Below are 16,462 nucleotides of genomic sequence, written 5' to 3'. Positions count from 1 at the left end.
TGTATCCTATTTCACTTGGTGAAACTAAGCAGCTTTGCATTATAACTAAGTTGAGCTAATGAGAATATGCTTGAAGCATGTGTTACCTGGAACTGAAGTTAGCTAGTCATTCAGTACTGCAACCTCTGAGTTTGCAAAACGATGGCAGGAATCCTGCTGCGAGGGAGATAGGAAAATTATTATAATCTGCATTCTTAAATTGAATGAGTATTTTGCTCAGCAGAGGCCTCTTGACTGCAAATAGTCTGAAATTATATCCTGCTGTTTAAAATGCTTTTTTTCAAAGTGAGTAAAAATGTCCACATTTTCTTACATCAAATATTTTTAAAATCTAATGTGAGTAAAATTATTGAGAAAGCGAAAGTCATAATATCTTTCACTTCTTCTTGTAAAAGCTTTTTGATAGTCAAAGCTGTTTGACAGGGACAAAGTGTCAAGAATTCATGTTTTTATACTTCTACCTTAATTAATTATTATTTGATAAAGCTTAGCATTATATGCCCCTCATCACTTTATTACTGAAAAAAAACATCTTCACAAGTTTCTTATTTTGTCCAAAAGAAATTGTAATATAGATATTTCAGCAGAATCATCTGGTAGGTGTGATGCTCAACATGCTAGTAAGCTAAAATTCATATACAACATCTCCAGAAAATACTGCACAAACATGAGCAAGGGACCATGAACTAGCAAGCAGACACAGTGAATGAATTTCCCCCACAAGCATGGAAAACATAATTTCATTCATATAAACTCTTATCTCATTAAAGCTAGAAATGACACCAAAAAGAAAGAAAAGGGCCTGCGGATAAGTATTAGAGGTCACCATAGTTGTATGAACAATTATGTTCTACTGCGTAAAAGCAACAAATACTGCAAATACTTTGCATTTCATCCTTCCTGAGAGTCCAAAATGGAAGAGGGGGCAGCTCAGATTATCCTCCTCAAATTCTCTGTCCTTTAATTAGTGACCAGTGAGAAGGTTTAAGATAAAGAAAGATGATGGAACAATTTGTATGGTTATCAGTGCCCCACAGCTAGAGTCAGAGGAGGCTTCAGCTTTGCTACACTTGGCTGTGCGCATATGTGCAAGTTAAACAGACCAGGGCTTATTTTCTTGCCCAGAGTGGGGGTGACCCACTCTCTCCACCCCAAAACAAGGTGGCCATATACTTAGCTGCTTCAGGCAAATAGTCCCTATCCCATGTTGCTCCTTGAACTCAACTCTGGCATTGTGTAAGATTGTGGGGTAAAAGCATGCTAGGGAACACGCGGACAGATGGGTTTGATAAGCAGGAGCCAGGAATCAAATTCATGCCCAAACCCTACTTTGCTGCTATTGACAGGTGTGTATAGCTTAAAGTTTGCTGATGAGGCATAATGCTTGAGAGGAAGGTATGGTTACTCTTGTGTGAAAGATGGCTCTCAGGAGAGCCAGCAAGTCAGGAAAAGGTGATGACAAGGGCAGAGACGTATCTTAAACACAACTAGCTTTTCTGGAACTTAAAGTGCCTCATGCTGTTTTGCAGTCATGTTGCTTTGGATTAGGATTCACAGCTCTGACCTACTTCTGAAGTGGTGGATAGATTGCTTCTGTTTTTTCTCCTCGCAAAATACATCTGACAGAAGACATCTTTTTCTGCATACTAAGTCAACCTCTCAAGACACAGAAAAGCAGAATTCAGGGGACTCTCCTCCCAGTCTCTGGGAGGAAGCTGTAACCACCAGGACTTATTCTGTATGCTGTAGCCTTAGCAGGCAATCTCCAGGATCAGTTTTAAATCTGGGGTCATGTCGAACATTCCCATGTCAGAAGCCTTTTTTTTTTGTTTGTTTTGTTTCTTTTCAGGTGTGCTTCTTCATTAAATGCACAATGTTTCCTTTGACTTAATAAGCTCGGCACTCAATTCAGTATAAACATCATTTACATCATTCGTTTACATCTGGGTAATTTCTTACTTTTACTACGTAAATTTCTGCAGGCCCTGTGGATAAACCTAGCTGCACTTGTGTTCTTGCAAAAGATAAAAGTCAGTCAGTAACAAAACTAATCATTGAAAATTTGGACAGGTGAAACTCCACTGGATTTGCTAGTTTAGTTTAGTTTAGCTCATTCTTTGTGATTTGCACTGTTTAAATGAGCATATCCATTGCTTATCAAAGAAAGTTTCTTCTCTAATCTAAGAAAGTTTCTTCTCCAATCTAGCAAGTAACGTGTAATATTTGTCATAGCATGCCATATAAAATCCACAGAAGTGAAGAATAAAGCATTTTTTGCATAATTTTTCATCCGAATTTATATATATATTGGTATTAATGAATGTGTGGCTTAGTAGCAATACCATAAGCAAAATTAAAGCTACATAGGATCTTCCAGAATTACCTATCCTAACAAAACAAGGCTCTGTCAGCAATTGTACTGAGTTTGCAAAACCTGTAATCCTATATATTATATATATATGTATAACAGTCCACTCAAATGCATATTGTACAAATCCCCCAAGAAGTACTAACATGCAAGCATTACAAGGAGTTGGAGTTCACAACACTTTTGACATTTGAGCTTTGCAAATCTATGAGCTATTCGTCCCTTAGTATACACACATGTATAAAAGACGTAGTACTATGAACAGCACTCTACAGATTAAAGCTACAATATATGTCCCATATGAATTTTACTTTCTTGGACAATATTTAAGTTTTACAGCGAGATCACCCCAAAGAACTAATATACTTCTCCATAAGGAAATCTTTGCAGAATCTTGCAGCTCCTCTAACCTTCTGTTTTTAAGTGGAATCTGTATTTTTATATCCATGTTCTTGTTCTTGCTGAACTCAATTACAAAATCTCTCAGTACCTTCAACAGAACTTAGATGAAACAAAACTGCATTGCTACTCTTTTTTCTTCTCCTCTTCTCCTATCTTGAATAGACATTTGGTGCCAAAGGGAAACAGTTCCTTTTGATGAGGGATGATATTTTTGTCTTCTCTTTACTTTATAAAGGGAGTAGGCATTTAGAATGCAAACAGAAATGCTAGCTAGAGTAGCAGACAGAAAAAAGATCTATTAGAAAGCTATTATTCATGTGCTATCACAAGACTCTCTCCACAAAAGTGAGAAAGCAGAATTCAGTTAATGTAGTTCTAATTGCATCAAGTTTGAGGTGATGCTGTTTTAGCCAATAGGTTTCCTGAAACATTTTAAGATGTTATGGAGATGTTAATAAGAATAAATTGTATCTGTAAAACAATTTATTTTTTTTAAAAATGGAAATTTCAAATAAGGTAAAGTTGACAGAGCAAAACTGAAAAAAATTTACCTCCTCCTCCCCAAAACCTAGATAGAGCAATAATCCTGACGAATATTTGCAATATATGAAAAACAGATGGCAATAATAGAAAATCAAGATTACATGACTGTTCAATTTTCTTCTTTACAGCACACAGCATTATCCAAATCATTACAAGCATTTTTATAATGTTATGATTGCTGCTGAAATCCTGATGAATCTTTATGATCTTGCTACTTTCCTTGTCAGTTATGTGTTTGAGACATGACTTGATGTGCACATATGCCCACACACATTCCACCTCCTTTCTGAGCATGTGTCTGTTTGCAAGAAAGGTTTCTTGTGCGTTTTTGATTGCACCACAGAAAAATGACGTCAGTGAATTGTCCTGATCAAGGGTGATTTCCTGTGGTGACAGACTAATACTCAGACTATGTAATAGTAATATTTTAACAGAAACCAAGGGATAGAGAAAACATATTGTTAAATTAACATTAAATTTAACATTTTGTTGAAATTTCACAGCTTGCAGGAAGTGAATAGTTGCTATTAAGAAGAAATTAATTTTTTCCAACATGTTGTATATGTCTTTGGCATTCCCCTGAAGACCATGTGCCACCTAGAAGAACTTAGCACACAGGTGGACATTACCACTGCCTGTAAAGAAGGACCATCTTGTGAACAGAGTTAAGTAGAATACTCTTCTTGTTCCCTTTTTTCCAATCTTAAATCAGATGAGTGTGATTGCAATGCACTAAACCCAATCTTAAAAGAAATACCACAAAAATGGTTAATGGCAGTCAAACTCAGAGCATGGGTAGAGCTTGCTCATGTTGTCCAACAAGTCATGTATAGGGCTTTAAGCTGCACCAGCTCACTAAGTATATTTATTCAGTAGCAGTTAAAAGCACGATCTCAACTACATATGTGATATCAATCATCATTTTATCCACCTGTGGCTATGTGTAATCAATAAACTGAAACATAGTCTGCCTTGTTAATGGTTAAATGAAACAGTCCTAAAAATTCATTCAGGCTTTTAAAGAATACACTAACCTTTGTGTCCTTAGGCACATCCAGAAAGTCCAGTACATCTACTTTTGATGAAGAACATTCAGGAAGAATTTAACTCATCAGTTCTCGTGCTCAGTCTCAAGGAGCCTTTAGTGGTTACTGAGAAGACCACTCAAGGGATAAAGCAACTCCAGGTATACAGATGGAAAGATCAGACATCTCTGCTGAAATGATGTACAAGTCGCTGAGCCTGTATGAAAAGAGAAGGCACTTGCTGCATATCTGAAAAAAAAACCAATGATAAAACACCCAGCTTCCCTCTTTAAGATTGAAAAGAAATTTTGTGCAGTAGGGCATGAGTGGTAGTACTTGCCAGCTGAAGTTTTTGCAAGTACTGTGTCTGTCTTGTAAACATTGGCAGCCTGGAATGGGGAGTGAAGGTTAGGGGGGGAAGGGAAGGGAAAATCACACCAAATGCATTTCACAATAGTAAAAGCCAAACGAAAGCAACCCCAAGAACAGAAAACTGCTAATTACATGTATATTAAGTGGGCTACAGGAAAAAAATGTTAGATCTACACTGTCAAGAGGTGATAAGCTATCCTCACTACTGTTACTCTGCTCCCTTATACACTTGACATTGCCCAGAAATGTATTTTACAGCCATTTGTAAATCACTGAAAAAAACCACTTTTATACTGAGAACAATGCCAGACCCATCTGGAGAAAATGTTAATAGTATTTAGTGAGAATCGTTTGACTGTTCTCTTTTTTCTGTTTGTTTGTTTATGATCTATCTATGCTTCCATATTGAAGAAATGGGACACAGACACTAGAGTGAATAGGCTATTTAATTGCAAAGCCTGTACTACAGTTTTTAGCTTTCAGCATGAACGTATCTACTTTCTTTCAAAGTAAGTTAAGCCCTATGGAATTTGGAATACAGTTAAGCCCTCAAAATCATCAATGCCAATATGACCTGCCAAAAGACATTAACTCTGTAATTATTCCGTTATTCAGGAAAAAATACTTCTGAGTGGAGAAACAGAATTAAATCAAAAGATTTGTACAGAAATATCACAAAGAATGACTAGTTTGAGCACCTTACAGTATGACCAGAATCTAACAAGAGCACACATAAAACTAAATTTTATTGAATGTTTGATGCACCAGTGTAGAAATGTACAATGCAGAAACTGCATAACTGGGCATAAGTCTCAGAAAATAACAGCCATCCTTTCTTTGCAGTTAAGTGTTTATTTCTCTACATAATTTCCACTGCAATACGCAAACTACTTACTTACTTTGAGAGCAGTTTATTTCTGACTGCTTTTGCCTGCATGGTATATGATTTACCATGATGAATTATTTGTTTTTCCATCAGAAACATTTATGTGTTAATAATTTATCAGATAAATAGTGTCTGACTGAGCAATTTAAAAAAATGTAAGCAAATCAATGGCAAAAGATACCAAGCAGCGTATTATAATGATACAATAATTCGAGCTCATACATTAGACCGAACTGATAATGTCCCAAAAGCCCTCTTTTGATAACTCAGTTGCATAGAGTAAACGTTCAGCTGAAATAACTAATAAAACATCTCAACTACTGCTCTGTGAAATCATGCCAGTATCATGAACAGTATCTTTGAAAACTAATAAGTTGGCTCCAGAAAACAAACAAACCCTACGAAACCTCTCTGCATGTATACAAGCTCTCCCTGGAAATGGGACTAATAGTCACATGAAGAAGAGAAATGAACTCCTCTCTCAGATGTGTGAATGGGACTTTGGAAATCAGAAGGGTCTGATTCTTTTGATATCTGTGACATTTATAGATTCCACCATTAGATTCAAAGAGTGTTTGTCATCACTCATATGTGCCACACAGACAATAAGGGGAAGCAAATGTGATAAACTCCTTAAGAGGGAGCTGTCAGGGGCTCTTGACATATTAGAAATAAGTCATGCTCTGAGTTACAGGATTTTTTGCTAAGTTGATCACGAGGAAAATAAAACGTATTCTTAGGGCTGTGCTTTGACAATCTTTGCTACCTTTGAGGTTTTAGAGAAACAGGGAGATTTGAAAATGCTTTTGGAGGATATATACATGTCTTCTTTTTCTTACACGTGTGTTACATAGATTAAACAACTTAAAATTTTCCAGAGCAGTACTTAAGCTTCCTAAGAATAATGTTGCTGAAAGTCTTATCATCTTATAGGCATTCTGTAATAGCAGAATGGACTGTTTTCCCATCAGGCTTAAGGAGACTAGTCAGTAATGTGTTGACAGTATGCAGTTATTTATAAAATGGATACCGTTCAGTTTAAATGAACGCACATATTCTGCCAGGAACAGATTGTTTTCAAACTTAGCAATAGATAGGAATTCTCTTCTGTTATTTGATGAAATCTCATATTGATTATAAACAATAAGTTTCAGGAATGACAGATTTACCAATAAAAGCCACAACTCAACATGGAATATATGCAAATATCAATAGATGTAATTACATATTATGATGACAAATGTCATCAATTTATTTAAGGTAAGCCATTGAAATGAATACATATGAAGTGAAAAATCAAGTTAAGTGGAGTAATATGATTTTTTTTCCTTCTTATTTGATTTCTAATTGAACTCTTTCTTTTTATTTGTGCTAATGAGAACACTACAGATTTTTGTTTAGTCACTGTCCATTTGATGTCCATTTACCCTCTCTGCTTAAGACTAGATTCTTTGGCCAATGTGTCCTTTCAGACTTCATGCCAAGGATCCATATGGGTCTCTATGCCTGACAAAAGGACAAAAGGATCACTTATAGTTCTTTCCCAGAGTAGGATTCCTTTTAATAGACTGACTTCTCTTCTTGTAAGGGTGCTAGTGTTAATGTCAACACTATTAACCAGTCTTTTTTTTTTTTTTTTTGCACAAAAAGCCTTTTAGCTGCTTTCTTTATAATCTAGATACACTCAGACATATCCAGGGGCTTTATAAATGGAGAAGAAGAATTTTTAGGGAACCAAGCAGTTCCTGCATGCAAAACCTCAGCTACTGTTCTGGTCCTTGAATTGATGCTACGTCCTAGTCCTTTGTTCCCACTTGCCTTATGTTTGCTTGTAGGCTCCCTTTTAAAACAAGCTGGTCCCGGGCATAACACTGGTCATAGATTCAGTGGACATCACTCCCCGTAGACGATAGGGAATAGACCTTGCCAGACTTGACATCTCTTGTCCCATACAGTCGTTTGACTGTAACCGAGCCAGCTGTGGCCCTCACATGCTCCCACATGTCCTTATGATACATGTTCTGCCCTTCCTCCATTCACTTAGTAGAAAGACAGGAGGACAGCAGGACTAAACAACCAAGGAATAACCAATTGATTCAGATATATCATTCCTCTCAATTAAGAGAGCAAAACCCTTACTCAGCCACTTGATGACTTAAAAGCATTTCAAAAGCTCATTGAATTCAAAGCAATGGATATTGTCTTGCATTAGAAACTATTCAAGAGAAGTCACCTGCACTGCATAAAGGTTTGCAATGTTCCAGGCTGAACTGGTTTCTCTTCCTACCAAAGGCAGCTAGACACTGCACAGCTGTATGGCTACACAAGTGCCCAGTACTGTGGACCCCAACCATTTAAAATTGTAAGTCGAGGCACATCAATAAACAAGATCTGTTGAAATTATGTAAGTTTTTTTAAACAATGGACTTGAGCTGGTTTACTTGTTTCCTTCTCTGAATCTTCTAGACACATTTGTTTTGTATGTTTCAAGTACAAGAAAGCACCTTGCAAAAAAACTTACAAAAACAGCTGAAAAGACAAGCTGATTCTGAAGGCAGAATTAGAGAAAAAATAGGAATTTTTATTTTTTTTTTTTAAGTTCAGAAATCAGCAAACGAACACTTCTGCATTTTAAGAAGTGACTTCCTCTTTATTCTTACATGAAAGCTACTCTTCCTCAAATAATACACAAAAAATGGTCATGGGCATACACCTAGTCCATTGCAATATAAAATAAAATAAGTTAGATTAAACCATGGCAGCTGAATCATACTTGCTGCTTCAACAGAGCGAGACAGAAGGTACTAAATTTCAAAGGGTAGATGCTTTTCCTTCTCTTTTACTTATCACTGTGATCTTTTGCAGTGGTAAGTACCTGAGGTAAGTCTAAACACCAAAGGTCATTCAGACTAAGTAACAATTCTGTGTTTGGTTTTACTGCTATTTTGAGCCCACATCCAGATACTATAATTTAATAATATAATAGTTAATGTATGCCCTTCTAAAGCATTTCGCATCTAGTATTTTTACTGAAACTTATGTAAAAGTTAAAGTAAATAAGAAGCAGCCAACTGGCTACATTTCCTTCTCGGCACTGCTGTGCTGTGCTGAAAACAGCACAAAGAGCAGCTATATCTGCTTCCATGGCAGTGGAAGATGCTGTCCTGGCAGCAAGAGTCAGTACCTGCTGCTCTGGCAGGTACAAGTCACAGTCACAGCTGGTTCCTACAAAACCAATGAATTTGCCATGAATGCCATAAAAACACATAAAGAGGGCCATAATTATGTGACTGGGGACAGATGAAGAAAAACAAAAAAACAAACCCAAACAAACCTGAAATATGTGGAATTCTCACACAGACTTTTTTACCTCTTGACTTCCCTCTGCTCCATGAAAATAATTTTCAAAATAATAAAAAGTTTCTGAGCCCATGGCATCTGTCCAACCTTGACAATCAGACTTCCCCAACTTCTTAGAAGCCAGAACTGCTAGTGTCTGTATCTCTGGGGTAAACCTTTCTGACTGTATGCCTTGGGGCAGTAGCACTGGAAAACCCACCAGCAGAGACCTGCAAAGCTGACCACACGTAGTCTAGAAATCCTTAATGAAAACTGGGAGGGATTTCTATAGATTGCTTCTGCCATCTGTCACATACGTATGAAGTGCAATTACCTTCAGGGAAACAATCCTCCATTTTCACAAATTTTGACATGCCACATATTGCCTATTCAGTTATTCAAAATGCTTTAGAGACATGTGAAGCCAGGACATGTCATCATGACCACCACACCACTGTGCTCATTACCAGATTTTCAGCGTCAAGTTAAATTTTGGATGCATGATGGAATTAATTTCAAGCAGCTCACTAATTTGCCACCAAAAAGCCGAATACCAGAAACCTACTTTTTTGAAAAGATACTTCTCCTTTTGAATCCAAATTTTAATGTAATAAAACATGACTTGGACTGTTGGCATCAGTGTGTAATAGAGGATGGTAAACACACAGTACTAGTGTGTCCAAATTTCAAAATAAGTACAAACCTTCTGTTTCTCTGTTTTAGCTGTGAGGCAAAAGTGACATCAGAATTCCAAGAGAGTCATGTGGTATGACGGTGTAAACCTAGTGCAGTATGTCTGCACTATGAAAGTTACAAGTAAGAAAAAATTCCAGAGTAAAATTAAATTATATATAAAAAAAAAAAGTATAAAACGCGCAGTAAATTTCTTGAGGCAATAGTTGAATAATAAAAACAAGAATAAAGTAATCATGAACAAACTTCCTCAAAGTACCCTTCAACAGTGGTATTTACAACAGCCCAAACCTCATTTATATGAGTACTATTTAAAGTACCACAAAAGAGCATGTATATACCTGTAATCCAACATATTCCACATTAAACACCATATATGCAATGCATACGTAGCATGTACAATTTATGTGGGCTCTTGTGGACCAGCTCTGCAAGAGCTATTCAATACAAATTGCTACCTGAAACAAGAGGAGCTCTCTGCTAATGTAAATTCAGCACATTAGCACAACTGTACAGCCAGTTACAGCAGCTGAAGCTCTGGCACTTGATCTACAGATATTGGTCAGTTTTATGAGGAAATCACTAGTTCTTGGATGAAATAAATAGTGAACTTTCTCTCAAGGGGGAGATCCCCCTTCAGACACAAGGCCAACATGAATTTTCTTAGCAGGAAATCTGTTTTCTATGAGAATCAGAAAAAGGAACAGCCAGTGACCTAGCATCCATGCCCTGTGCAGAGAGATGCCTTCCTATCACTAACATGAGAAACAGTGCAAAGGGATACAAGGAGTGGATGGAACTGTGACACCAGTCATGTCATAGCCGTGGCAGCTGGGGTGCACCATGCCTACTAGGAAGGGAAGGCAGCAGCACATACTGACCCTTGTCAGCTTTGTGTGACAGTGTGAAGATGAGGAGTGCCAGTGAAACTCACACAGGCTCATCAGCACACTGCAAACTGACAACCCTGTCCAGAGATTTCATGAATGCTGTTAAAGTGTCTATATTTAAAAAAGAGACATTTGCTATGAAAATATTTCTCATAATATATGTATTTCTATGTTCACATGTATTTAAATACATGTACTCATAACACTATTTTTGGATGAAAGGAATAGGGTAAATCAGCGTACATTATGATTAAGTGCTACAGAAGTTTATCACTTCAAAACCAGAATACATGTGAATATCAGCTGCTCCACTTCTCCAGAGCTACTTACTAAATCTTACTATGTAGTGCCTGATACAATCTGTAAGTGGGAAAGCATAGCTGAAAAAAACACCACAGGGGATCAGGGGATTCTTCACTCCTATGCCATAGGTGCTCTGTGTCTCCTAATCCATGGGCTCAAGTCCACAGGAAAGCTCACAGGAAAGCTTTCCTTTATTTTAACGTTAGGCAGTGTGAGGGTAACTGTATGTTTGGTCTGGTGTCCTACCCTTTAACCGCAGCTTCCAAATATTTCAGTTACCTGAAGTTTTTAAAATGAGGCAGGACAGAACACCAGAAGACCCATTACTGGATCATAGGGCACACAAGGTAAGGATGAGAGAACTGGATTTTTCAGCCTTAAGATGGGAAGTCTAATGAGAGACCTTGATGGGGTCTGCAGTCACATAAGAAGAGGGTGTGGAAAAGGCTCTCCTCAAAGATGTACAATGGGAGGGCGAGACGCACTGGCCACAACATGCAGCACAGGAAATTCTGGCCAAATAAAAAGAAGAAAATTTTCACCATGAAGGCCATCAGCTGAAGCAGGCTGTCCAGAGAGGTTGTGGAATCTCCATCCTTGGAGACACCCAAAACTCCATAGGATGAGGTTGAGTTACATGCTATGTGACTGGCTTGCTTCCAGCAGGATTTGGACAAGTGGCACCCGCAGGCCACTTACCCCACCAGGTGACTCTGCTGAGCAGAAGTCCTGGCTGCTACGATAGATCAAACACTGCTTGCAGACCCACTTCCCACAGAATTCTGGGTATTACTATGAGGAAAGTGTTTCTTATCTTTTAGAGTGGAAGCCACACAGCAGTACTCTGAATCCCAAACCAGATCATATGCATGTGACCCAAAGAGTCTCAGCCCCATCAGCTTCCCAGAAGTGCACCCTCATGCAAACAATCTCACAGACCTGAGCTGACTTACAAAGATGCACAGACTGCAGAGAGCAGTAAATACATTTTCAAACTAAGTATCACAATGGCTTATCTTTTCACTACCTTTGCCCATTAAAGTAAGTTTTTTTACTCATTTGGGAATGAAGCAAAGGCCAATTATAAAATAGGTTAAATGCCTTTCGTTGACCACCTTCTCTCCTTAAGCTGACAAACATATAAATTAGATGAATTATTATTTTCCAGTTCTATTTTCTCTGACTGGACAGCTTATTTGTTCCATCTGTGTTTTCAGCAGTTTCACATCTCAACGCGAGGGGTTTCCGTATGTTTCCAGGCAGCCAGTGGAAAAAAATTTAATCCTGTACTGAACCTCCTGGGATCTGGTTTAACCCCCATCCCTCAAAGGAAGCATCCTTTGATCTCGTTGTGTTGCTTACAGACCCCTCCACTCTCATGGTTGTTGAGTAGCAGCTTGCAATGCCTGCAGCTGATTGGGAAACCGGTTTTCCATGGGCACTCCAAGGGACAGCTGCCAGGTGCATGAGGCAATGCTGTGGGTATGGATGCACTGTGTATCTATCTGTACAGCCCATAAAAACAGCCTATCCCTACCCAGTCAGTTGTTTAAACAGTCAAAATGGCCACTTTTTCAGAAATCATCTCTGTGCTGTGAGCAGACACTGTCAGCCATGAGGAATGCAAAAAAGTTGCCTGTACTAACAAAATTATCTCTGTTTACTGGTTTCATTCACAAACACACACAGAAAGAATTGTTCTACACCACATAACAGCCACGTTTGAGACAGAGCAGCAGTCTTTGTTTCCAATTTGATTTTATTTCACTTCCCACCCTGCCCAAATGCTGACAACTGTTATCATATTAACAGCAGATTTGAAAAGCATTCTTGCTTTCCAGAGCAGAGGTATTCAAGTCCAGTCTCAGATGACAGGGTTAAAGTTTCACAGTGTTCTCCAGTCACGTGTCAGAGTAATTAACTCATCCTTGATTAATTAAAACTAGAATAGTTCTTTTATTGGTTCTTTTATTCAACCATCTAAAATACCAAATTCTACTGATTTCCTGCAGAGATATACACAGGAACAACAATTCCCACTGCAATCTTTCATTATTCTTTACAGAGATACTGTGCCATATTCCATACTCCCTCTAGACTTTTACTGATGTGGCTGTCCTGACATTGGTAAAATTATTCTTGATTTACTTTGGCACAGAAGAGATCAGCATCAGGCCTATTGGGATAAGATACTTGCTCCCTATGGTCATATTTACTCAAGACTACAAAGAAAAAAAAGCCCAAACACTGATCAAACAGCTTCAATGTACCAACTTTTTTTCATGAGGAAAAAAATAAATAAATACTAATTACAATCTTTTTAAGGAGATCTGCTGCTCTTTGTGGTTACCTGGAAGAATGAGAACATCAATCCAGCAAAATACAGAGTTAGCGCTGATGTTTGGCTTTACATGTATATATGATCTTCTTTATCCAATGCTGATTAAGAACTAGACAGTTTTGAAATAAAAAAATAAATAAAAGAAATCTTTCTTCAAAAAAGGGGGGCAATGTTCATTATAAACTGAGAAAGCAATTGAAACAAAACCAGGGTCACTTTAAGTGGCTCTCACTTTCTGTGTCATTTCTATGCACATTTTTACCAGCTCTTGTAAAAACCAGAAGAACAGACCACCAAGAATTGCTATGTTTGTCTTGCGGTGTTTCATCAGCTGAAACTGATAGAAAGGATAGGGAAAATAACCAAAAAAGAGGTATGTGATAAATGAAGATTGTCAAGGATAGGCAAGTGAGTGACAGAAGCTGCTTCACTGAGAAAAGAAGATGAATGCTTGAAAAGACTTTTTTTTCATTTTGGTGAATAATTTCCTCTCTATTTCTGATCAAGATATCAAGACCAGTACTAACTGAAGAACTTTTTGTTTGGGTTATTTTTTTTTTTTAGAAGCCAATTAACATTAGCAAGTGAGCACATAACTTCTCATGCATGTCAGCCTGGGAAATTAAGCATGTGTATTTAGGGTGCTCAGGCCTGGGGTGGTAAGAGCAGCACAAGAACTTAAAATAAGCAGAAGCTGTAAACATGTTGAAATAATCATAGAATCATAGAATAGTTAGGGTTGGAAAGGACCTTAAGATCGCCTAGTTCCAAACCCTCATGCTAAATCATATCACCCAAGGCCTCGTCCAACCTGGACTTGAACACTGCCAGGGATGGAGCATTCACAACCTCCCTGGGCAACCTATCTCAGTGCCTCACCACGCTAACAGAAAAGAATTTCCTCCTTATATCCAAACTAAACTTCCCCTGTTTAAGTTTTAACCCGTTACCCCTTGTCCTGTCATTACAGTCCCTAATAAAGAGTCCCTCCCCAGATCCCTATAGCCCCCCTTCAGATACTGGAAGGCTGCTATGAGGTCTCCATGCAGCCTTCTCTTCTCCAGGCTGAACAGCCCCAACTTCCTCAGCCTATCTTCATACGGGAGGTGCTCCAGTCCCCTGATCATCCTCGTGGCCCTCCTCTGGACTTGTTCCAACAGTTCCATGTCTTTTTTATGTTGAGGACACCAGAACTGCACGCAATACTCCAGGTGAGGTCACACAAGAGCAGAGTAGAGGGGCAGGATCACCTCCTTCGACCTGCTGGTCACGCTCCTTTTGATGCAGCCCAGGATACGGTTGGCTTTCTGGGCTGCAAGCGCACACTACCAGCTCATGTTCATTTTCTCATCAACCAACACCCCCAAGTTCTTCTCCGCAGAGCTGCTCTGAATCTCTTCTTTAAATAATGCCACTTGTGATAATGTTTCAGCAGGCTGTTCAAAAGAGTGGTGGAAATTCTCTGGATGCATAGAAAGTTTGTTTAGCCATAAAGCCTGGCCAGCAGATCTGCTCTTTCAGCTGTAGTCTGCCCCCATAACATCTCTGAATTCATCTATAAAACGACGAGTTACATGATGGAGTCAAGAAGCCTTAAAGGCAGCCCTATCTGGCCTTTCCCAGCAAAAGACTTTCACTTACATTAATATGAATACTTTGCACAGAGAGCTTGCAAATAGTGTGAAAGAAGTTAAGCAGAAACTCTGCTAGCCTCTCATCCTAGTATAGCAGGCTGGACATGAAGAGCACTGATTTAGCTCCACATTCTGGGAGCTATTCTACCCAGAAGCTTTAAAGACATGCAGAATATAAATTTTTCTTAGGAGTCTTCACCACTGATGTAGCACACACAAAAAAAAAATATCTGCAGCTGAAAATCCTCCTTTGAGTTAAAATAAGAAAAAAGGATTTTCTCCACACACACCTATCACACTTGTGATAAGAGGCATCATTTTGTAACCTTTTCTGGTGGCCAAGCTTTCCCTGTGCAATCAGGGCATGTTTTCTAGGTTTTATTTTTCCTACAACATGAGGCCTATTTTAATTCATACTTCAATGAAAAATGAGGTTCTTATGTGCTGACCTGACTCGGGGCTTTCCAGACCACAAAATATCATTACAGTCAAATTAAGAGCACTGGTAACACTGGAAAAAGCATGAAACAAAATATCCATCAGCAAAACACCATCTTTTCAAAGCCGGTGCTTATGGAGAGAGAACTCTTGTTTTCTCAGAATTCCTCCTTAGGTAAATTTTGCATTATACACAGCATATATAATGCTGGCTTATTGGCAGATTGGTTGATCTGTCACAACCTGTGACCCAAAAAGATCATCAAAGGCTATTCCCCAGATCCTAAGGCTCACTCTGCACACAGCAGCAGAGACTACAGCAGATGTCAGAGGCAGCTGGATGCCAGAAAATGGAAATAGTTGTGTGAGGCTACCAAAAGGCTAATGTCAACTGTGTTTCTTACGCTCTCTTTCACTCAGGCTAAAGTAACACTACTGCCCTTCAGCGAATATTCCTCTTCTACCTCTGTTTTTTTTGAAGGATCAAGATAAAGGCAATGGGAAAAGCAACAGGCAAAGCTGAATTAAGCACTGGCTAGTACAGACATATTTGCAGCTGTGCCTCAAACCCTGCCCTGCGGTCTCAGTGCCAGCAGGAACTGATGGATGTCTGAGAAAATGGTTTAATTTACCAAGTTTATTTCATTTAGAAGGACTACTTCCAGGGGTACACAGAAGGAATCATTCTTAAATCAATGTCTGAGAAGATTCGTGTCCAGAAAGTGCTACTCCTTTTTTTCATACTCCTCTCTAGAGACCAGAGAATTGTGGGACAGACAATTCAAAGGACCTACACCTTATTTCTCCAGAATAGAAATCTGTGCCTTTGGGCTTGCTGCTGTCACAGCATGCATGTAACCTCCACTTGTGTTTTTCTGAAACTCCGCTTGTGTGTTTCTGAAGAATCTGCCTGTGTTTTTCTGAAGCTTGCCCACAGGTTATAAGCCCCATGGTGACTCATATGGACAATGATGGTTTGCCATCAAATAAGCTTAAAATTAGGGCTAGTAAAAAAAAAAAAAAAAAATTAAAGCAATTTAGGAGAAACATTTTCCTTATTTTTAGGGATCAAAATTTTTAACTTTCAAACAGGCTTTGCAGAAAGGTAAAATAATAATCTTATTTGCAAATATATTTATGCATATTAAATATATTACTGTCCTGGTTTTGTCTGGGGTAGAGTTAATTTTCCTCCCAGTAGCTGGTGCAGTGCTGTGTTCTGGCTTCA

General features: G+C 38.5%; 1 protein-coding gene across 4 annotated transcripts in view; it reads right to left on the bottom strand.

The window, feature by feature from the left end:
- The window catches only part of HS3ST5 (heparan sulfate-glucosamine 3-sulfotransferase 5), a 205,602-nt gene that overhangs the window by 90,882 nt on the left and 98,258 nt on the right, over window positions 1-16,462 (bottom strand). For all 4 annotated transcript variants that reach the window (XM_061460085.1, XM_061460084.1, XM_061460083.1 and 1 more), the window contains one exon: window positions 4,348-4,555. The gene's annotated coding sequence lies outside the window, so the exon portion shown is untranslated. The remainder of the gene's footprint in view (window positions 1-4,347; window positions 4,556-16,462) is intronic.

The sequence above is a fragment of the Pezoporus flaviventris genome, unplaced genomic scaffold, assembly GCF_033815535.1.
Source record: "Pezoporus flaviventris isolate CSIRO_AGI_PZ_B2104156 unplaced genomic scaffold, CSIRO_AGI_Pfla_v1 ptg000031l, whole genome shotgun sequence".
In the NCBI taxonomy this organism is placed as follows: domain Eukaryota; kingdom Metazoa; phylum Chordata; class Aves; order Psittaciformes; family Psittacidae; genus Pezoporus; species Pezoporus flaviventris.
Note: the sequence above shows the minus strand (reverse complement) of the source record. Positions and strands in the feature narration are given on the sequence as shown.